At 46.7% G+C, this 16685-nt stretch overlaps 1 protein-coding gene and 1 long non-coding RNA gene across 7 annotated transcripts in view; one reads left to right on the top strand and one right to left on the bottom strand.

Annotated features, from left to right (window-relative positions):
• Window positions 1-16685, top strand: part of IQSEC2 (IQ motif and Sec7 domain ArfGEF 2) — a 168088-nt gene that overhangs the window by 35629 nt on the left and 115774 nt on the right. The window lies entirely within an intron of this gene.
• On the bottom strand, window positions 668-6736 carry LOC308466529. The gene is made up of 3 exons (XR_013980863.1): window positions 5968-6736; window positions 4537-4814; window positions 668-1038 (listed from the first exon to the last, which is right to left on the bottom strand). It is a non-coding gene; the product is annotated as an uncharacterized lncRNA (long non-coding RNA).

The raw sequence follows: 16685 nt of genomic DNA, 5'->3' as shown, positions 1-16685 counted from the left end.
GAGCAAAGGCTTAGCATATCTTTATACTTTAGAAAAGTGGGGAGAGAAGTTTGCCCTTGGGCGCCATGGAACAGTGCTCCTGGGAGAGCAGGCTCACTCTCTTTTGCTACTGGACTGACTGGCATTTGGTGGAGCTGGCTGGTGGTGGTGGCAAGTAGGTGCATGCATGTACGTGAGTGGAGTAAGGAGTAAGTGAGGACAGTGGTTATTTCCCCCTTTCCTTCTGCATTCGCTCTTGGGGCTGCAAATACATCTTTGGCCAACTGTGAGGTAAAGGGAGGGAAGAGGACTAGCAAGAAAGGGGAGGGTGACTCCTGAGGGAGCAAGAGGCACCAGTGGCATCAGGAGTAAAGAGAGACATCCACAGCCGTCTTAAGTTTTTGGTGGCAGCTGTTAGTGGTGAGTAGGCGACCCGATTCCTGATTGTATTCCCTGCCCTAAAAGTCAGGATCTGTCTGGAGTCTCTACCTCTTGCTTTTAATATTTGTGCGTGTCTATTTTTCTTCCTTAAACAACAAGTTTACACATAAGCAGAGTTATATAGGGAGAGCCAGATGCCCTGGAGTCATAGTGCAACTAACGTCTGCTGATTTAAAAAGGGGGGAGGTTTGAGGGCAGCTGGGGGGGGGGGACTGGAAGTGTCAAAGGGGGCCAGTGTGAAGTCAACAAGGTGGGAGGATTGAAGAACATTTTTTAAATGGGCAAAGCAGCAGACGGTCTAGAACAGGTCTGCACAACATTTGGCCCGTGGGCCACTTGCGGCTTGCCAAAGAATTTCAGACAACCCACGAAAAATGCAGAGGATGTAAAAGAAAGTAAAGATGTAATGAGTGCTTTGTCTGTCCCCCACTTAAGCCACCTTCCACTAGTCACTTCTGTGCCCGTCATGCAACTTGGTGAATGGGTTGCCACTGTGCACTCTCTTCTGTTTGTCACATGACCAGCGGCAACCAAACATTGTCAGTCTGTCTCTAGTGATTTTCATCAGGGAAAAGGGTGGATGCCATTCTTCTAATCTGGATCCCTTATGGCTACTTTCTGTAAAGAAAAAGACATAGGGAATCCCAAGCATAAGATTCAGACATGCCATTAAAATACCATCTAACCCTCTTTTCCATCTCTGTCTCCTTTGTTTGTAGGGAATGTGGCAAAAAGTGTTGGGACTGCAGTTATGGCAAGGGAGGTTTCCCTTCACATCTTGCTCTGTAATGTTTTATTGACAGCAGGATTACAAATTGCTCCCCTCGTGCTGCATTGGTCCACTGAGCTGTTTCCACCTTTGGTTGCTTTATTGCAATGCTGCAGTCAGCCCATGTCCCAATGCGACAGCAGGCGAGCATGAATGGATTGACACATTGCTACATCTCACGGGAAGAAAAGTTCAGGTGATGTGGCAGAGCATTGTGGGAAAACTGCAATGTGGCAGGACCATATTTTCATAGGGTGTGCTAAAGAAAAGGCAGATTTTTCATGCTTATCTGCTGCAGAAAATTGTGTGAGAATGCTGTGCTGTCCACGCCACATCCCATAATGTGCCATTGTTTGGCATGCTGCTTTCTAAAAAGGTAAATCTTATGCAGATCGTACCTCATTAAAGAAATGAAAAACATTCTATGATTCTATGATTTCTGTAGTTGGTCTGTTTTGCTAGGTATTTTATGGGAGCAATTCCACAAATTGAAATGTTACTCTAAAGGAGAACAGCCACATCAGAGCCCAAAATTCTGCGTTGAGAAACCACAGAGCACTGCAATGCCTCCGCACAGCTCCTGTTCACAATCCACAGCTCTAGCACAAAAGGGCTTGTGCTGATGAACTCCCCTTATGGGTGGAGTGTGCCTTGTGGGTTATGTTTCCCACACCGCCCCCCTTGGTGGGACACATAGTCTGCTGCCTCACCTTTGGCTCATAACAGACCTGCTTTTGATTATGACTGGGCATCACTGCTAAGCAAGAACAACCCTTCTGATCTCTCCAATAGCACAGTGGAAGTTTGATGGCAGACAAGCTTTTCTATAGGGCTGTTGTATCATGGCAGCAGTAGGGTAATATGGTGACTACTCTGGAACGGTGTGATATGACTTGTTTGGCCTGATGCTCTTTCCGATGAATTTGTGGGAAAGCATTTTGTGCTGTGATGGTGTTTGATGAGAACACTGCTGTGCAATGTGACTTTACTGCAGAGCAGGAAGCTCTGGGGTGATTCTTGGTGTTGGTGCTCAAAGGATTGAGCCCAGTACACAGAGGCAGGAGGAGAAAGGAATCAGTTTGTCTTGGCTGTTGCTGCACCAGCACCCACTGAATGCCAGCAGAACATGTTTGAACAGCAGTTTAATGGGCTGCCAACACGCCCAGGCCGGCTTCATTAGCTAAAAGCCTGTCCTTGCTGGGAGCTTTGCCAAAGTTTAGCAGGAGTTTGGCAGACCACATCCCTGCAGGGGTCGGAGGCAGTGTCTCTGGATAGCTGGGACCAGAGTTGGAGCTTCCCAATGGTGCACGGATGGTGGCAAAATCCAGCAAGGCCAATAAACGGCTCCAGCCTAGTGGTAAGGCCTTAGGCCTTACTGGATACCCTCATCTGCCCATACTGACTGCTTTCCCCTCCCTCCGGAAGATGAGCAAGGAGAAGTGGGGCATTGGGTCACAGAGACCGCCATCTATCTTAGTACTGTCCACACTAACCGGCAGCAGGGCCCCAGGGTTTCGGGCAGGGGACATTCCCAGCCCTGCCTGGAGATGCTGGGCTTGAGCCTTCTGCACGCAGAGCAGATGTCCTGCCCCTGAGCTGCAGCCCTTCCGAGCCGTGAATGAACTATTGTGGGACTGTATCAGTGGCATGCTTTGGGGGCAGGACCAGTGTTCTGACATGCAGAGCCGACACTCCGGGTGTTGCTCCTGATGGAGGAGAGCAAAATGCAGCCCTCACCCCATTCTCCCTTTCATTCTTCTTTGTGCCTTCCTCCTCCTTGGCATGCCCTCAGCTCCTTGCTCTCTCCAGCACCCCATATTTTGTATATATAGTGGTACCTCAGGTTAAGTACTTAATTCGTTCCGGAGGTCCGTACTTAGCCTGAAACTGTTCTTAACCTGAAGCACCACTTTAGCTAATGGGGCCTCCTGCTGCTGCCGCGCTGCCGGAGCACGATTTCTGTTCTCAATCTGAAGCAAAGTTCTTAACCTGAAGCACTATTTCTGGGTTAGCGGAGTCTGTAACCTGAAGCGTATGTAACCTGAGGTACCACTGTATTAGTGTGTGAGAGGTGGTGGTGGGGAAGTGCTGATGTTTCTCCCAAGGACATACCATTCCTGTGATGCTTGCTGGGGGAGGGGAGGGAGCTGTTTCCAGCACCTTGCTATCACTGTCCCCCCCCCCCCGCTGTCAGCAATGCAGAGCCCAAGGAGCCGCCTTCACATGCCACTGTCTCCGTGGCAGAATTGGTGGCTGCGACTGACTGGGGAGACAAGAAGCTCTTGGTTGTTTAGGAGAGGAGTGGGGTCTTGCCACCAGCTACACAACTCCACATAGGGATCTCTCCTCCTGCGGCCCCCCCATTAAAAAAAATGTCATTACTCCAAAGTCAGGGGCCCATCTTGTCATAGCTGGGGGGGATTGAGAGCTGGGAGCCAGGACTCCCTGGATTGCACCCTCAGTCAGAAGCGCGGCTGGTGTTGCTAAGTGAGCTCTTTGGCATGCCAACCGCAAGGCTAATGTAGCGGCAGGTTGCTAGGATATATTCAGGGTGGAGGGGAGGGGGTGTTGGGAGATGACAGTTCGGAGGAGGGGGAGTGACAGCGTGCAGGGCCGCTGCCAGGAAGTGTTGCCACAGCAACCAGAAGCATACACAGCACCAACTTCCCAACAGCTGTTTCCATGGTAAGGACCATATTTCTGCCTCCGGTGGCAAAGATCAGCCCCACTCCACCCTGGTGTGGGGGCAACTGATGTTACAGGACGCCCTCAGCCAGTGCCAAGATGCACCTGTTTCTGGGGAGGAGCACATGACTGTTGAATGTGACTATTTGGAATGCCAAACTTAATCCTGCAATTATGACCAAGAACTGCAAGAGATTCAGAGAAGCCTGAGCAGGGTTTTATGGCAGGGGATACACCTTTTTCCTCTCAACAGCTGTTGGGAAAAGAAACAGCAAGCTTTTGAATAAGCATGATCTGAGCAAGGCAAAGGGTGTTCTACCCCCTGGAGACAGATTGCCCTCTCTGCTTGGTGTTGCCATTTCCCTGCTCCATCGCTCCCCCTTCCACCCCCAAGGGGCCGACTTCTGTTAAGTTAGATCTAAAATAAGTACACATATCACAGAAATGGAAGGCCTCCCTGTCTCTGGGCTGTTAAAAAAAGCAAACAAGAAGTTGCCCCATATTGGGGAAGGGAGCTTGCCATGTTTGCTCTGTTCCAGTTGCTTAGCCTCTCTGGGAGTTCCCACTCTGTACCCCAAGCTTTTCAGCTGAGCCTGCCTATCCTACGGCCTCCCCCCCCCCCCCGCTCCATAAATAGGAAGGCAAGACTGAATCTAAGGTACCTGTGCAGAGGCCAATTAGCAATGATTGTGGGTTTCCAGCTGCCCAGCAGGGTGGCAGAAGACTCCATGCTGGCATCTGAAAGGGCATGGCTCTTCCAGGATAGCTAGACTGCTGGGGAGATGCCTGCTCTTGGCTCCTGCCTAAGCTCTGCTTCACTTCCTGCTGCTGCTCAGTCATCTCTTCTCTTCTCTTCTCTTCTCTTCTCTTCTCTTCTCTTCTCTTCTCTTCTCTTCCCCGGCTCCCAAACTTTCACTGGCAGCGGCAGCAATGATGTTTCCTAAAAAGGACAGGTAGGAAGCAGGTGTTTGAATGGGTGCCAAGCTGAGTAAAGCCATGGAGACCCTACAGTAATGGATTCTTAGATACAAATGGAGCTGGCAGCAGGGAATTCTCTTAAGGTGGAAGGCAGGCAAACTGAGGTTTTGCTGCAGAATATCCCACGTTAAGCAAATTCTGGTAAGCCACAGTCAGAGAGCGGTTACATAAACAAGGTGTCCCGTGCCAGAGGTGCCTGTTCCATTCAAGGAGTATCGCAGTGAAGTGGTCCAGACGAGAAAAGATGAGCTGCAGGAAGCCACCCACTCCAACTGTCACCTGGTGGAAGAGCCCTGTGCCCCCTTTGCATCGGGTTCGGCAGAAGCATCAAATCACCCAAAGGCGGGGGCCAAACTGGTTAGCAAGGCAACTGGGAAAGGCAGGGCGGGTTAGCTAACAGAAGTGGGTACAAGTGGGACCAAACTCAGAGGAAGCATATAGCAGAAAAAGATGGAAGAGCCATGAGCAATGAAATGTGTGTGTCTTCGTTGAACAGAAGCCTAGTTTTCACTGAGGTAATAAAAGCTATTTCTGGACTGTACCATTAAAAACTGCAGGTGGAGGAGGCTAACATGATGGAATTCTTCTCTGCGGAACAATGTACCCTGCATGTGACACACTGGTTTTCTCTGTTAAGGGGACTGAGTGGTTGTTTGGTTGATTGATTGATTGTATAGTGGAACATATAGTGGTGCAGCGGTAAAACTGCTAGCATATTTGCAAAGCTAAGTAGGGTCTAGTATGGTTTCAAATTGGATGAGGGACCATGTGTTTCAGAGGGTTGGACTAGATGACCCTCAGGGTGACTTCCACCGCCTTGCCCCATGATTGCGGGGGCCCAGGGCCATATGACATCCCTATGCCCCATGTGATGCGCACATGCCACCACAGAATTTTTTTGGGGGGGTCCAGCCCCTTCATTGAAAATGCTGGGGGGCCTTGGCCCCCACAGACCTGCAGAGATGGCACCCCTGTGATTTGACAAGAAAGGAAAATTTATATAGGTGCAGGAAGGTGAGGAATAGAAGCAACTAAGGAGCCATTGAGCTGCTTAGGCCCAAGAAGGCCCTTGGTTTCCACAGAACTGTAGTAACACACACCGAGTCAGACTTTACCTCAGATGCCAGGTAGTCTACAGGTTGAGCTCACTCCACTATCCAGGTGCTGGTCTAGGACCAGCACAGCCTCTCTTGACTCAGACAATATTTTACTCCAAATCTCTTAATGTCCACCCTTCCCCATGGCTTCATGTAGATTTCAAACAGCAATATAAACCTGTGTAGCCAAGCTATGTCATAAGGCCAAGCTATGGTGACTCAGTGCTATTGTCTGGACATGATCCTGCACATGGGAACAGTACCACAAAATTACTGTGCCCTCCAACTCCCAAACCATGGAGTCAGTCAAGAGCATGGGTAGGCAAACTAAGGCCCAGGGGCCGGATCTGGCCCAAATGCCTTCTAAATCCGGCCCACGGACGGTCCGGGAATCAGTGTGTTTTTACATGAGTAGAATGTGTGCTTTTATTTAAAATGCATCTCTGGGTTATTTGTGGGGCATAGGAATTCATTAATCCCCCCCAAATATAGTCCAGCCCCCCACAAGGTCTGAGGGACAGTGGACCAACCCCCTGCTGAAAAAGTTTGCTGACCCTTGGTCAAGAGTGATGCTGCTGTGGTCAATGGTGCCAAAAGCTGCTGAGAGTTCAAAGAGGATCAACAGAGTTGTATTCCCCTGGTCTTTTCCCCATGCCTTTCTCAGTAAAGATCTTCAATCATGGCAACCAAGGCTAATTTGGTCCCAAACCCAAACCTGAACCTAGACTGGCATGGATCTTGTAATCAAGTTTCTTCCAAGAGTGTCTAAAGCTCAGTGAACACCACTAACAATCACCTTCCCTGAAAAGGGGATGTTAGCGTTGGGCTGGTAGTTGCTTAAAACCTCTGGGTCCCATGTGGGTTTCCTGAGGAGTTGGCACTCTCACTTGTCTTTCAAGGCATAAGGCCCTGCCCCATCTGCACCTGGTCACCCTCCCCCCCTTTCTCCTAGCTGCTTGAAATAGGGTGGGGGTGGGGGCATGTAGGAGGCCCATTGTCCAAAGCATCTTGCCAAGATCCTCTGGGTTCACTCTGCAGCAACAGCTGATGAAGTGAGCAGTTGCGGCTGCAGGATGTAGGGTTTCATGGGACGTTGGGAGGGTGCTTTCCCCCAAGATTAGAAAGATTGGGAGTCTCCAGGTGGGCTGTGGGAGTCTCTGAAGGACAGCAGAATTTGTGTGTGTGCCAAAATCAGGGTGTTGGCCACTTCATAGAATCTTTTTAATGATAGTATCCTCTCATTTTCCCTCAAATGTTCCAAAATCTGATTCATTGCAACCAGTTAAATAATTCAACTGAATATTTGAGAGTTGTACATTGAACATCTGGGATATCTCTCCGGAATAAAATAAGTGCACACAAGCATCTTTGTACAAGCTGTGTGTGCACATGTGTGTGTGCACAGGCACATCCACTACAAAGTTGGGAGTGCTCGGGATTGCTCTATACACAACATTACTTCAAAACGCCCACAGTAGCTAAATCAGGTTAAATGTCCAGAGAAGGTCTGAATTTGCATAATTCATTCATTTAAATTACACAATTTGAGGGTTGTGGAATAACTACTGCCATATCCCCTGCTTGCAGGGCTTCTTAGGGAAAAGTAAAGGTGTAAATATTTGTATAAGACTATCAGAAGGTGAGTTTTTCAAGAGTGAGATTGGGGTACCCTGGGAGGAACAAATCTGGGTAGGGAAATGCAGACAAGAGTAGGGGATATTGGTTGGGGTTGGGGGTTGGGTTTTTTTGAGTCCTGGTTTCTATGGAGATGAGAGGCTGGTGCCCTCCAAAGTCAGCATCGTTTCTAAAATAATCCTGCCTGCTCCCCACTCCCCCCAGCTTGTTTCCTGGTTTTAATTAGTAGCTAGTGTGTGAGTCACAGAGAACTGGAGGGAAAGGGTGTAATCAGGGGAGACAATGGGTCTGGGGCGCTCCCTCCTCACACAGAGCCTGAGTACTTGAGGGGGGGTGCAAGTGGGTGCGACATCCGACATCAAGCCAATGTCGTGGTGGAATGTGGGAAGCGTGTGGTGCATGCGTGTACGTGGGTGTAGCCAAGGGGGGGGAGCAGGGGGACAGCTTCCACCCTAAATCAATCAAAATCAGTACAAGTCAATACAAATCTGAGAGCCTGACCCCCAGCAAAAGCCTGCCCTCCCCTAACAAAACTCCTGGCTATACCCATGTGCATGGACCTCTGGGGGGATGAGAGTGTAGTACATGCAGGGGAGAGAGAAAAAGGTTGCTATTGTCTTTCATAGAATCATAGAATTGTAGAGTTGGAAGGGACCCCAAGTCCAAGCCCTGCAATGCAAGAATATCAACTGAAAGATCATTGGCAGATGGCCATCCAACCTCTGCTTTAAAAGCTCCAATGAAGGAGAGTTCACTGCCTCCCAAGGGAGTCTGTTCCACTGTTCAGCAGCTCTTACTGTCAGAAAGTTCTTCCTGATGTTTAGTCAAAATCTCATTTCTTCTAACTTGAAGCCATTGCTTCAGGTCCTACCCTCTGGAGCAGGAGAAAGCAAGCTTGGTCCATCTTCCATGTGAGAGCCCATTTGATATTTGAAGATGACTGTCGTATCTCATCTGTCTCCTCTTTTCTAGGCTAAACATACCCAGCTCCCTCAACTGTTCCTTATAAGGCTTGGTTTACAGATCCTTGATCATCTTGGTTGCTCTCCTCCATACATCTCTCAGATTGTGAATATCTTTCTTAAATTGTGGTGCCCAGAATTGGACACAGTATTCCAGGTGTGGTCTGATCAAAGCAGAATAGAGTGGTACTATTATTTCCCTTGACCTGGACACTAGACTTCTGTTGATGCAGCCTAGAATAGCATTAGCTTTTTTTTATGCTGCATCACACTGTTGCCTCATGCTAAGTCTGTGGTCCACTAAGATCCCTAGGCACTTTCCACATGTACTACTGGAAAGCCAGGTGTCCCTCATCTTATATTTGTGCAGCTGGTTGTTCAATGTGTCCCTATTGAAATTCATTGTGTTATCTTGGGCCCAGTTCTCCAACCTGTTACGGTCATATTGAATCCGGATTTTGTCTTCTGCGGTATTAGCTACCACTCCCAGTTTGGTGTCACCTGCAAATTTGACTAGCAGCCCCTCAAATTCATTCATCTAACTCATTTATAAATATGTTGAACAACAATGAGCCCAGGACAGAACGCTGAGGCAGCACCCCACTTGTCTCTTTCTTCCAGGATGATGAGGAACCGTTTGTGAGCACTCTTTGAGTTAGCTACAAATCCATCTAACAGTTACCTCGTCCAGTCCACATTTTACCAGCCTTACTGAAATCAAGATACACTAAGTCCACAGCATTCTACTGATCCACCAAGCTTGTAACTTATCAAAAAAATAAATGAGATTCGACTAGCATGATTTGTTTTGAAGAAACCCATGCTGGGTCTTAGTGATCACAGAATCCTTTTCTAAGTGCTCACAAGCCAACTGTTGAATTATCTATTCTAGGACCTTTTGTGGTATTGACAGCAAGCTGACCAGTCAGTATTTACCTGGGTCTTCTTTGTCCCTCTTTTTGAATATGAGGACAATATTTGCCAACTTCCAGGCTGCAGGGACCTCACCTGTTCTCCACAAATTCTCTGAAGCTCCTTTAGTACCCTTGGAAGCAGCTCATCAAGCTCTGGAGATTTGAATTCATTTAAAGTAGCTAGGTGTTCCCTTTCCACCTCTTCTCCTATCTTGGGCTGTAGCTCCCTCCTTATATCATTTATTCTGTTATCACCAGGTTGGGAACTGCTTTCCTTTTGGATGAAGACAGAGGCAAAGTAGGTTTGATCAGTTACTCCTTCTGTCTGTCGCTCAAAGCATTTCTCCATCTTCTCCATGCAGAGGACCTGTTACTTGCTTGCTCTTCCTCTTGCTTTGAACATAGCCAAAGAAAGCTTTTTGTTCTTTTGAACCTTTGGCCTGCCAGACCTTCACCCTGCAGCTGTTGGCTACTCATGTATACTCCTCCTTTGTGATTTCCCCTTTCTTCCATTTATTATACATAGCCTTCTTAACTCTCAGTTCATCTGTAAGCTCCTTATCTTACTTTTCTTTCTTGTTGAAATTGTCTGCCTTTGAGCCTTCAATATTTCACCTTTCTGAAACTTCCATCCATCTTGGACTCCCTTCTCTTTGAGTAGGTATGACTATGGGATCTTACTTAGTAGTTCTTTAAGCTTTTTGAAATCAGCCTTCTTAAAGTCCAAAGTGCATGTCTGACTACACTCAGCTTTCCCTTGGCTTAGTTTCCAGTTGGGACATGAGATGATTGCTACATGTTGTTATTTGCTTTCTCCAGCACATGATCTTGGAGGCTCTGTCCAGCTTGTCATGGCTGTTGCCCTTCATGTGAGGACCACATTTCACTCTGACGGTACATAGTTCAGTAGCTGAGCACAGGCTGTGCATGCCAACAGGCCCAGGTTCAATCTTTGACATCCCTGTCTTGAAGGATTTTAGTGAACAGGGCAGAGTCTGGAAACCCACCTGCCGAAGAAGATAATACTGAGCTGGGTAATTGACTCAGTATGAAGATGTACATTTTGCAAATGCCAGATAAATTACATGTGCATCTTCCTAATAAAGCTGATGTACATGTAATCTTTTTAAAGTGGTGTTTATTTATGGATCTTAAGTTGTGTAGCTTCACAATATTCACAGCAGTCTTTAGTGAGCATGATTTTGCCTAGACTTGTGTAAGAATGTGGCTGTTGGCGTGTGTGAAAGTGTGTATCTTTGATTATATTATATGTGTATGTGTTATGACATATTTTGTGTATTTTTAAATGTGTCATATTCTGTATTGGCTTGCTTGCCTGAGGTGGGAGTTTTTGCGCAGGCGTGCTCAGAATTCACCAGTGAACCTCATCACTACAGCATCTCTGGGGAAATGGGTGGATCAGGTTTCTCTATAGGGATGGCAAAATGGACCTGGAGAAAAGTTGCTGTACATTTTAAACACATATTAAGTCATCAGGTTAAATCCTATGAACTGGCTCTATGCCTCTGTTTGCAGAAGGACGGCCAGTTATGGTAAAACTGTGTCATTTCTGACACTGCAAGATTTCATGCAAATATGCCCATGCATAACCTCACGCCTTGGCAGGAATCTTCAGGGATAGCTGCATTAGCTTGCTCCTGTCATTACACAAGGGCTTGAGCCTGGGACCATGGACTGATCTGGAACTTTTGTTTGCTCAGAGCCTGCTTTAGATACAGAGGGATACACAACACCAGAACCCATGATTGGCAGGCAGTATATAAACATTATTGATCAGCCAGGCATGGTACAAGTACAGGAAGCCTGGTCTTCTGCCCTTGCCCAGTCAAGAGAAGTATATTTTACCTGCTACATTTCAGCCCAATTCCAGCTGTTGACATCAGGGCCCTGGGTTGGAGGACACACTCTCTGGGTCTGGATTGAGGTATAGCTGTGCACAAGCTTCAGCCTGGCTCTACACTAACAAATGGTATGCAGTATTATATTGAGCAAGAGCAAATAATGAAACCCAACTCCATTGGGGAAACGTGAGTAGATTAATGGACCCTTGTGGTGGCAGGAGAGGAAGGGGGACTGCTGTAGTTGACGAACACAAGAAAGCATGTGCTAATGGCAGTTTTTTTCTTTAGCATTAAGAGAGGTTTCTCCCATCTCCACATTTTCTCTGCTATCCTAATTCCTCTATAATGCTGGGGTTTGTGAAAATCTGAGCATTCCCCTATGTGAGTCGGTTGAGACCTTACTTTTCAGGGCTAGCCTACATAAACGGTTGTGGACAATGAGCAGCATGCTTGCATACTAAGCATTAATATGAGAGGAGCTGCTTAAGGAAAATAGCAGCAGTGACTTCAAGGGGGACGGGAGGAATGACTGTTCAATGGGTCCAGCTCACTGAAGTTGCCACTGAAGTTGCTCCAGTAACATGAATGCAATTGAGAAAAGAGGATTATAAATCTTATAAATTGTTATAAGGGAAAAACCCCCTGCTCTTTTCCCCTTATAAGGTATCCAAGAGCCCATATACAGCCCTCTTTTTAGGTTCTCTGTCAGTAGGAGAAAATAACAGAGGCCAACCAGAGAATATTGAGAAGCAAGGCAGCTAGTAAGCCTGATCTATATTAAAGCTGTTGCAGTAGGGTGCCCCCCCCCCCACACAGGAGGGTGGGGGAGAGCTCGACCACAGGCGCACAAGCCCTTATATAAACTTTTTAAATACCCCAGCTTCAAACTCCAGACCACCCCCAGAAACATCATACCTACATCACAGAAGGGGTGATCTAAAACAGAATCCTGAGTGTGTTGTTTATCTCCTGTCTGGCAAGTTACCTGGATTGCATTATCTGGGTTTTGGCCGCTCTTTTGTTATTATTACTACTTAATTCCTGAATCTAGGTCACAGGACACGGGCTCACACCCTGTTCATATCTTGAATGTGCCCTTAAGACAGGATTTGTGAGGAAAGACAATGGGGAAGTTTCCCACTTTGACCTTGAAGAGAAATATTTGAGGTCAGTTTGTTCAGGACCTTTTCTGTGGGGTTCAGACATGTGGTTTATATATACAGTTTGACCTTAAATTTCTTATAACAAAATCAACCTGGGCCAGGGTCTATCCCCTGGTGGCAAATTGAACTAAAATAAATGATTGCTTAATAGGGGGCTGAGCACACCCATTAGGGTTCTTGCGGGACACTTCTCCTGGGGTCATGTCAGAGCTGAGCCTGCAATGATAGCCTTGGGGTTACATTCTGCTAACCATGCTTACTGAGCTTTGGCTCCGAAGTGATCCTTGTGGGTGCTTGTTAGGCTGAAAGAAAGAGAATGGGAGGCTGCCTGCTTCTCACCCATTTAACACAGCTCAATCTCCCTTCCTCAGCATACTCATGGCCACTGGCAGCAAAGGAACTTTCATGGCCCCCCACCAGCTAGGGCCAAGTCTCCCTGAGTAATTGAAACCCACCAGTGCCTCACCTTATGGATCCATCCCCTCCATGGTGCTGTCAGAAACAGCTCACTTTGCTATCCTGCGTGGTGGGGCTGAACAGCACTTGTGTACAGACCTCTGCTGCCAGGGATGTCCTACACATTTCAGGAAATTGCATGTGCTCCCTTCTTGGCTGCGCACGCTGTGTGTGTGTGTGTGTGTGTGTGAGAGAGAGAGAGAGAGAGAGAGAGAGATTTGATTCTTCACTATTTTTAGGTAAGGGCAGGGGTCTCTCTACTGAAGATGACGCTTTCCTTTCTTGCCTCTTCCTAAAGTTTGTGCCTCATTCCCCTCAGTCATATGCACATGGACAAACATTGAAAATAAGATACAAATAGCTGGGGCAAGTTGCAGTACAGTGGTACCTCGGGTTAAGAACTTAATTTGTTCTAGAGGTCTGTTGTTAACCTGAAACTGTCCTTAACCTGAAGCACCACTTTAGCTAATGGGGACTCCCGCTGCCTCCGTGCCGCTGCTGCATGATTTCTGTTCTCATCCTGAAGCAAAGTTCTTAACCCGAGGTAATATTTCTGGGTTAGTGGAGTCTGTAACCTGAAGCGTATGTAACCCGAGGTACCACTATACTAGGCATTTCTCTCTCAAGTTGCATCTAAATCAGCCCTTTTCTCATTTTTCACTTTTATCACTCATTGTTCAGGTATAATAATCTTTGTGCACATCTCATGAAAAAGAGCTTCCTATTTCTAGGCTGTAGAAACTCAAGTTTTGTTACCAACAGCCAAATGGTTAGTTGTGATAGCAAAGATGTTGGCTGTCAAAAGCTGTTACTGGTTTGGGTTTTTTTTGCCAGTACCGTACTGTGCCATCACCCAATGAATGAGACACGGGTATAACAGCCATGTGATTATACAGGATGCAGCTTTTACATTAAAATAACTTACAGGATACAGAGTTGAGTGGAAATCTCTACCACATACAGGACCCATTTAATAATTCCTTAAGATACATCCTTGGGAAGAAAGAGAGCAATTTTGGCTTTTGCACCTATGCTATAATAGGGAACAAAAATATTCTGACATAGAAATACATGGATGGTCATTAATAATTTTTTATTCATTTATATAAAAAATACAAATAGACCACCCATTATACAAAATATCAGGGTGGCATGCAACAAAATTTACAAAAGAGATAAAATACCATTAGAAACAATACAGAGTGATCATAAAAACGATTGGCATGTCCTAAGATCTGAAGCCATTGAATAGACCTGTCAACATGAAGAAGGCTTCAGGAGTCTCCCGAAGGTCAGAAGTGAGGGTGCCTGATGCCTCTGCTAGAAAAGCGTTCTACTGCATGGTGCCAGTGGGCAGCTGAAGTCATTTGGGCTTCTGAAACATGGGGGACAGCTAACAGGGTTCGGAAGATCTCAGTGACTGAGCTGGCATCCAAGGGCTCAAGCAGTCCTTAAGATAACTTGGACCCAAGTTCTTCAGGGCTTTGCATAGTAACACAAGAACGTTGGACCTGTCCCAGGAGCATGCAGCTTATTGAATGGAATGCTCCTTTGATGGCTGCATATGATGCATCATAGAGAAAAAATTCCATGCAATTCACTTGTAGACTCCAAAACAGGGGTTAGCAAACTTTTTCAGCATGGGGACGGTCCACTCTCCCTCAGACCTTGTGGGGGGCCAGACTATATTCTTTGTGGGGGGGGGGAATGAATAAATTCCTATGCCCCACAAATAACCCAGAGATGCATTTTAAATAAAAGGACACATTCTACTCATGTAAAAACACACTGATTCCCGGACTGTCCACGGGCTGGATCCGGCCCCTGGGCCTTAGTTTGCCTACCCATGCTCCAAAACATAACTTTATTGCTAACCTCTTTATTGCTAAATTTCCTAAACTTTTCTTAAAATATGCTAAAGATGCAGGATGGCAATGGGTTTGCTGAACAAACTATGCAATGGAAACCCCAAAGACATTCTTACTGGTGAGGTCTGTTTTGTTCTTGATCTATGTTGAATGTAATGTTGGACACCATCCCAGAGCATCTGGGTCTCTCTGACCTAAACTACTGCACAGCTAGATATCAAGCTTTGAACTATGCTGAAAAGGAAGAGGGGGAAGATTAATATCATGCACATGAATTCTCCCTGTTCATGCATTCATATAATAATACATTGGCAACACTTGAGCCATAGGTAAGGCTCTGAATTTTCACAAATTGCTCCCGTACAAATGGCCTAATAATACTGATTCTGAATGCAAAATGCAAAATGGTAGGGAGAGCTATAAGATGGGCTGATGTGCTCTGGATTAGTTCCTGCAAAATAAATGTACAAAAATATCTAGTGGATAAAATAAAGCATGGGCATAAACCAACTGCTCCCTGCCAGTAGGGATCCCCACAAGCATTCTCCTGAACCTCTGTTCCACTGAGCCTTACCTTCCTCTCTATCAACCCCCATCCAAGTAGGCAGAAATCCATCAGATGGGTACAAACTGGATGTGCAGGACCCTGCAGAGTGGGATGATTTTAAATCAGCAAGGTAATAAGGGCTGATTTGATCAGTGATTTAATTCCAACTTCAGACTTCACATATTCAGACCCTATTTTAGCGGGACATCACGCATTTCAGAAGCCCACCCCAATTTCTGATTGGCTCTGTGAATGTCTCGCTTTCCCCCACTTAGCTGGTGGTGGCGACTGGCAGAACCAGGAAGTATGCGCCTTTCCCTATCTCTATGACTTGCCTGCCTGGTGTTCATCATCCACCACAGAGGCTGCTACCCGGACTCCTCCAAGCTGTTGGCCAGGCTGGTGCCCAGTAAGCTGCCCATGGGCAGGGGGGAAAGACTCCCTGAGGGGATTTCTGCTGGGACTTCCTTAGTGGGTCTCTCTCTCCCTCTCCCCTTCCTGGCTTTAGGGTCTGCCATATACTCTGCATACCTCAGTGCTAGGATCCTCACCCCACCCAAGTGTATCATCCATTGATTGCAATTAAGCGGACTTTATTTTGCAATATTAGAAAGATCTAAGAAAAGAAAGAGCTTGCTAATAAAAAGGATCCCCTAAGCTCTCTCAGTCCTAATTAAAAGTTCTTTGTCTAAGGCCAATGGGCATTTGAAGAGCTAGTGTGGAGGTTAACCAAATGGGTACCTTAGAATGTAAGTTAAAATACACCGCTCTTGAGTAAGGTCATGGGGAAAACCCCTCCCCATTTTTTGGGGGGGTGTGTGCGGGCAGCGCGGAGCTTGCAGGTGCCCGAAGCGCCGCGTCTCCCCCAGTGTGGCGCCCAATGCTCCCCGCCCGCCCTAGCTACGCCTCTGGGTGTGTCCTGTTTTATACATCTTGAAATCTTAGCAGGCTGAAGAATCCCTAGCAAAGAAAGTGGGAGGAAAGAGTGGAGGAAATGGCTGAAGCACTTGGCACCCCACTTCCCCCCTAAAAGCTTTGCTCCTTTCCTTTGATCACCATACCGCTTGGATTTTCATATTGTATTTCTTTTTGCCATTGTGCAACCCCCAAACCAAGGAGATAATTATGCATCCTTTAGAAGGCATCTGAAGGCAGCCCTGTATAGGGAAATTTTTTAATGTTTAATGCTTTATTATGTTTTTAATGTTGGAAGCTGCCCAGAGTGGCTGGGGCAGCACAGTCAGGTGGACAGAGTATAAATAATAAAATTATTGCTGTTGTTGTGTATTATTATTGAATAGGATGTCCCTATTTTCCTTGGAGAAATGT

This window comes from Podarcis pityusensis (genome assembly GCF_964106645.2).
Source record: "Podarcis pityusensis genome assembly, chromosome: 17".
In the NCBI taxonomy this organism is placed as follows: Eukaryota; Metazoa; Chordata; class Lepidosauria; order Squamata; family Lacertidae; genus Podarcis; species Podarcis pityusensis.
Note: the sequence above shows the minus strand (reverse complement) of the source record. Positions and strands in the feature narration are given on the sequence as shown.